The sequence below is a fragment of the Meleagris gallopavo genome, chromosome 5 (assembly GCF_905368555.1).
Source record: "Meleagris gallopavo chromosome 5, MGAL_WU_HG_1.1, whole genome shotgun sequence".
Taxonomy (NCBI): domain Eukaryota; kingdom Metazoa; phylum Chordata; class Aves; order Galliformes; family Phasianidae; genus Meleagris; species Meleagris gallopavo.
This window is the reverse complement of record NC_139408.1, coordinates 53,464,862-53,471,019: the sequence shown is the minus strand read 5'-3', so window position 1 is coordinate 53,471,019 and position 6,158 is coordinate 53,464,862. Positions and strand designations below refer to the sequence as shown.

The 6,158-nt window shown below is 42.7% G+C and overlaps 1 long non-coding RNA gene across 1 annotated transcript; it reads right to left on the bottom strand.

The window, feature by feature from the left end:
• Positions 1-2,253: 2,253 nt before the first annotated feature.
• Positions 2,254-5,729, bottom strand: LOC109367918 (uncharacterized). Its single transcript, XR_014883291.1, has 3 exons — positions 5,466-5,729; positions 4,709-4,800; positions 2,254-2,505 (listed from the first exon to the last, which is right to left on the bottom strand). It is a non-coding gene; the product is annotated as an uncharacterized LOC109367918 (long non-coding RNA).
• Positions 5,730-6,158: the final 429 nt, after the last annotated feature.

The window sequence follows — 6,158 nt, the reverse complement described above, 5'->3', positions numbered from 1 at the left end:
TATTGCTATGAATCTTTTCTTTTTTTTCTCCTTTAATTAGAGATGAATTAAATGTAAAATTATTGGCACGAAAGGGATCACCCAGGGCACTGGATGTAAACTGTTTAAGAGCAGGGTACCAAGCAGTAGAAAGCTGGTTAAGTCCACAGAACAGCCACTGTTCACACATGCAAGCAGTGTAAAACATGTCCCACTTGTGACCAGCATATGACTTGCAGGAAACGAACAAATGCCAGAAGAGTATGAGAAAAAGAGGACAGAAGAGGCTGAGATAATTCCCCTTCTGGCCATTGCATGCAAGCAGCAGCAGGTTTGAAGTATGAGATTTGTATCATCTGGCTGCCAAGCTAAAAAATAACTACCAGTCCCCCTCTTTCTTCACCAACCTGCTCAGACATAATAACAAATCAGACAAATTCTTTATGCTCAGGGACAATTCAGGATGATGGAAATGGAATATGATGTGGTGTCCTAAGGTGGTATAAGGCAGATATATTCTGGTTTGTGTCTCAATAATGAATCTACAAAACATTGCTGTTGTTTTTCTGCTAAAGATAATCAAGTAATTGTCCTAATGACTTCAATTTTGCCAAGACTGTATCTTCCTCAGCACATCTGTAATTAAATAGTGGTTCTGCTACCTCTTTAGGATTATCTGGTTGTTTTTTTTTTTTTTTTTAGGCTGCTCTGCATATTCTCCCTTTAACGGGAGATGGGGTGACCAGGACTTTTCTGCAGCTCCCAACAAGTTGCCTGCAGGAGCTATTCCTTTCAGAAATCGTTAGAAGATCGGTTACAGTAAGCCAAAACTTCTGCAAAAATTTACCTCAGATGGAATGGAAGCCTTCACGTGTCTGTTTGGAGCTGATTTTAATTCCAGCAAAGGGTTTTGATCTTGCATTAACCTCAACAACCTGATGCTGCAGAAGTCCGCTTGGACTCGATGGGGATGAGGTCTGCCATTAGTGCTCTGCAAAAAGCACTTCTTCCCCATGCCTTATAAAAAGAGTGAGAATCAACAGTATTGCAGCATATGTTCCCTGGATGTACAATATTCCTTTCATACTTGAATAATAAAACCGTAACGGGGCTTTTTTCCAAGACGTTGTCCCACTCCTCCTGCAACCCCTCTGCAGAGAACAGCTTCATTTTCTCACAGCTGTCATCTTGTAGCCTCTTTGGTAATAAGGTCTGCTCAAAGCACCTGCTCCTTTAGCAGCTTCTGTCAGAAGGCTTCAAGCAGAGCCCAGGGGGTACATCTGCCTCGCTTCCAAATTTGCAAATAGATTGGCAACAACTGTCTCAGCCATTCCTTGAGCTTTATCATAGATATCAATAATTATGGCATTTTTTTAGTAATATTTCTGTCTAACAAACCTTCTTGAAGCCACATTGGAGGTAGTCAGCAGCTTTTCCTTTGTGTATCTGAAATCCCCAAAGCTTACTTGGGTGGTGTAGGGCAAGAAGCGATCAACGAAAAGACACTGTTCAGAGCCAATGTACTTGGTAGATGCCTGTGTCTTCAGGACTTTGACTCTGGTTTTGGTCTGTTTTGGCTACCTTGAGTGTCTCAGCAGCCCTATAGTTTGTTTGTCATGGTAGACTCCTCAACATCTAGCTCCTTGTTTCCTTCAGTAGCCCCTCCTGCTAAGACTTATGAAGAATGGCATTCATTCTGCCAGCTTTGCCTGTAAGAAAGTCAATAACATGGGGAGAGATGGTGCTGCTGGGATGACTACAAAAGTGGTGTGACCTTTGCTCTACCTATGTCAGAGATGGGAGTTAGCAGACTGAGGGCCTCTCCTGTGAGAGCAGCTACTGAACTCATCACAGTGGCTTTGAATGGAAGTTAAAGATGTTCTAGATCCTCTTTACTGATACCTACCTAGTGGGAGGATTGTGAAGTTACTCACCTTACCTCGCAGTGTAAGGCAGTTCCCTATTAGTCTTGTCCACAGGTCTCCAGCTCAGTAAAGGCTAGGGTGGACCCTGGAGGAGTCTTCACTTGAGGAGACAGCCCAATCATACCCAACATCCATCCAATCCAAGATTAATTCTTGTTAAGATAGTCAAAGAATCTCTTATTTTAAAATGAAAAATACACTTACTGGTGTCACCTAATAAAAAAAAGCATAGGAAAAGGCATGGATTCAATTTAGAGGCCTCTGGCTGAATTCATCAGCACCCAGCTTAACTGATGCAGGCAGGGAGCCAAAGAAATATAAACTGCCCATCCTTTTTTATTTGTGCAGAATGGCTTGGAAGAGGCATGCAAAGAGGCATTGAACCAGGGACATTCAAACCACATTTAAGCGAGCAGATTTCTGCTCTTGATGGTGCTCATTTTCACTTCCTTTCCCCCTATGCCCGTGCTGTGAAACGTCACCTCCTCTTGCTATCTCACAGGTAACATAACATACACTTGTTGTTTAAGCTGAGCATACGAATGTGACTGGAAGTCAGCAGCGTGGATGCTGGAACACACTCTTGCTTCCAAGTGGACCCCTGGAAGAGAAGGCAGCATATGAATGGTGAAGAAACTGGCCCTATCTCCCCCTTGCTGAGAAATGAGTTTTCTTTAATGGAATTTTGAATCCTTTGTGCTAAGAATTCTAGACGTGTTTTCCATTTACATAAGCAGTAGGATAAATCTTAAAATTTAATGATTCTGCTGAAGGGAAGAAAAAGAATCAGTAGCAAAAATGTGGTCACCAAGCCAGAAAGCTGGGCCATGGGGAGAGGGATAACTGGTGAGTGATCAGAAGTAAAGTAAGGCATCAGAACCTGGAGGTTCAGTGCCAGCTCTTATTCATTTGGTAATGCATGAAGAGTTGCTTAACCTCTTAATGCCTTAGGTTACCATAATAGTACACCACAGTACTTAGTTATCTTTTGGGCATTTGAAAGATTTATGAATGTGAGGCTTAAAAAGAACAGTGCCTTCAGAGGGTAAGGAATATTGCTATCTAGAGATGCCAAGAAGCATTTGTAGTCTCAGCACTTCTGTTAAAGGCTGAACAGGGGAAGTATTCCAAAATAATAACGAGAGAAGGCAGCTATTGGACTTTCTTCAGCCTCCTGAAATGTATTGTGCTGTGGGTTTTGGAGACTTGGGACGAAGTTTAGATTAGTTTAACTATTGCTAACCTTAATGCTCTCATCCTTGTAGAATTTTTTTTAGTGTTGCTGGAGAATAAGCACATACTGTTATCACTTGTTATATGTCATTTACAATGGAGGCCTTTTGTGGAGAAAAGGCAGCACATGGTGAAGTGCCATGCAAATCCCACTGGGGCCCCTGGAACAAGAGACAGGGGAGCAGCAGAACTTGCCTCTGAAGACAAACTTGGCCCTTTGCAATCTGAGCTAAAGAATTACAGGTTCAATCTGTAACATTTTCAGTGAAAAAAATCATCCTTTTAAAGCTTACAATTTTAGACTCTAATTTTAGGAATTTTAGGTTAAACTGACTGCCTGTAGTCAGTACAGTACTGCATTTTTAGCCACTGCTGATACTGTAAGTTCTATCCTCTTCTAACACCCTGTTGCTAGGAAAGTCTGTGTTTGATTTCTTTTCAGGCAGTTCAGAGAGCAGTAAAAAAAGTCGAGCAAGAACTGAATGCTTACAAAGCAGAACTTATCTGAGAAACATTCCCCGAGTTGAACTTGTGCTCTTTGTCCTTTTTTGATTCACAGAAGTGGGAAACAAGCCCAGCTTGGTCTGATGGAGGAGTGAAGTAGCAAAGAACGATGTGCAGCTTTGATTACTGCTGGCTGAGCACTATGGATGTATGGACAGGTTTGACTGTCTGTGTAGCGGTAGGCTGATAGCTGTAATGTGAATAGTTTCTCCTTCGAAGCAAGCAGCAAGCAGAGAGGTGTGCAAGAACAAAGCCACTACTGTAATGGCTGTGCAGCTACAGACCACCAAACAAGTTTGGGAAGGCAGGACTGGATGTCTGCTGCCATTGGTGAGCTAAGGGCACATTTTCACATCACCCTGATTATTCTTCACTCCAGGAAAACTCTCTGAACTGATGCCGAATCCCTCCCTGCTGATCAAAACGTCCTCATTTCCCTTGGGGTTCCCTTCCATTTGGAAACAGGCCACAGGCTGGTGCACAGCACCCATGCTGCACCAGCTAAAAAAGCCTGGTGGAAATTCTGCTGATGTTAATAATTCAGTTAGGAGTTAAGGGAAGTTTTTGACATACTCCTACTGGTAGTTAAGACAGAGATATGAAAGTAAAAACACACATGGAAAAGCCAGAAATTGCTTGTTGCTTAGGGCTTATTTTAATTTCTTGCTCACTAGGGAATGCATTAGCCCTTCATTTTGCTGGTGCAAGTAAAAATATTAGTTCTTCAGCTTTGGTTTTTCTGGTGGCTGTGGGGCTAAGAATCTTTAAATAATGAATATACCATCTGTCTGTAAGCTTAGCTACTATTATTTGGATTATAACCAGGAGTCTGTGTTACAAAATAAAACAATCTTCCTAAAAAGGAAGAGATAGATAACAAAAAGAAATAGGACACAGAAGTTGTGGATTCTTTGAGTAAGGGGAGATACTGAAATTTTTAAACAAAAAAAAAAAAAAAAAAAGTGTTTTCTTCCTGTATTTGCTGTGGTGCAAGGCATGAGTCCCTATTGGGCAGCTCATGAGATTTGTTCCCATCACACAATGAAGAGAACGTTTTGTCTCTGTACCTTAACTGGATGCTCATCATGGACACTCCTCTTGTTTACCTCTCTGAGACAAGTCAGCCGTGGGGTCCAGGAGTCCTCTGTCTTATCCTGTACTGGGAAAAGAAATGGCATGAGAGGGGTAGACATGGAAAATCTTGTTTCTGAAATCCAGGAACAGAGATCGGGTTATGAAGAATGTGCTTAGGAATAAGAGGGTCTGTTCTTTTCCCAAATCCCTGTACATGCAACTTGTCAATTTTGTCCCCATTTCAACCTGTCAGCTCCACTATTCCCAGAGGCAACCAATCGCCATCCTGTGTTAGCCAGTGATCAAACTCTGGATTCTGATTATCTGGAAATACTAGACAAATGTCCACAGTACACACAGGCAATAGAAATTCTGCAAGCAAGGAAAGGCTGGTTCTTCAGGCTTGCTTCCCATGACTCGAAGCCAATCTGTTCAGAGCATCATAGGATCATTTGTTGTAGAATCATTTGAGTTGGAATAAACCCTTACAGGTCATCTGGTCCCACTCCCCTGTAACAAACAGGGATGCCCACAGCTCCATCAGGAGCTCAGAGCCCCGCCCAGCCTGACTTTGAGTGTCTCCAGGGACTGAGTATCCAGCATTGCTCAGGCTAACAAGTCTGTCCCCTTCTTTCTTACAGCCCCCCTTTAAAGACCCAAAGACTCTCAGATCTCCCCACAACCTTCTCTTTCCCACGGTGCACAACCCCAGCTCTCTCCACTTGTCCTTGTGGAGGAGGTGTTTCATACCTTGAGTCATTTTTGTGGCCCTCCTCGGGAGTGTGCCAAAGGACCATGTCTTTTCTTGTACTGAGAACTCCACATCTGGGTGCTGTGCTCCATATAGTCTCATCCACACAGAACAGAGGGGCAGGATCACCTCCCTGGACCTGCTGGCCACACTGCTTTTGACACTTCTTTTGAGCAGCCCATAGAGATAGATTGGCAGCACGTGCAGAGGTATCTGCAGGACAAATACCAGCAAATCTGGCATTCATCATAGGCAAGGTACTACTTCAGTAGTGTCTGCAGCTACTTGTATGGTATTACTAAATCAACATCCTCTAGTGCATCTCTTTCCAAATTGTAAAATGAAAATCACAGTCTGTATTTCTTCTCTGTGTCCTTGGAGCAGGAATTTCTTTATGAATTGTAATTGCAGAGCACTCCTGGCTCAGTGGTAAAATATTGAGGGTGATTTTCTGCAGAGCTGGGGCTGCCAGTTCAGACTTTTCACCAGACTTTTCAGTCTAGGAGGCCAAAGGTAGCTTGGTTATCATGCAAACACTCCTTTGTGTCCTATCAGTTTTAAGAGCAGTAAAACATGCCTACACTAATATAGTGGAGTACTTCGAAGTGACTTTAGCCTGTAATTAATTCTCAGGTCATTCAGAAGACAAATAATTGGTAGGAAACAGAGGAGGCAGGGATCAGTAACTGACA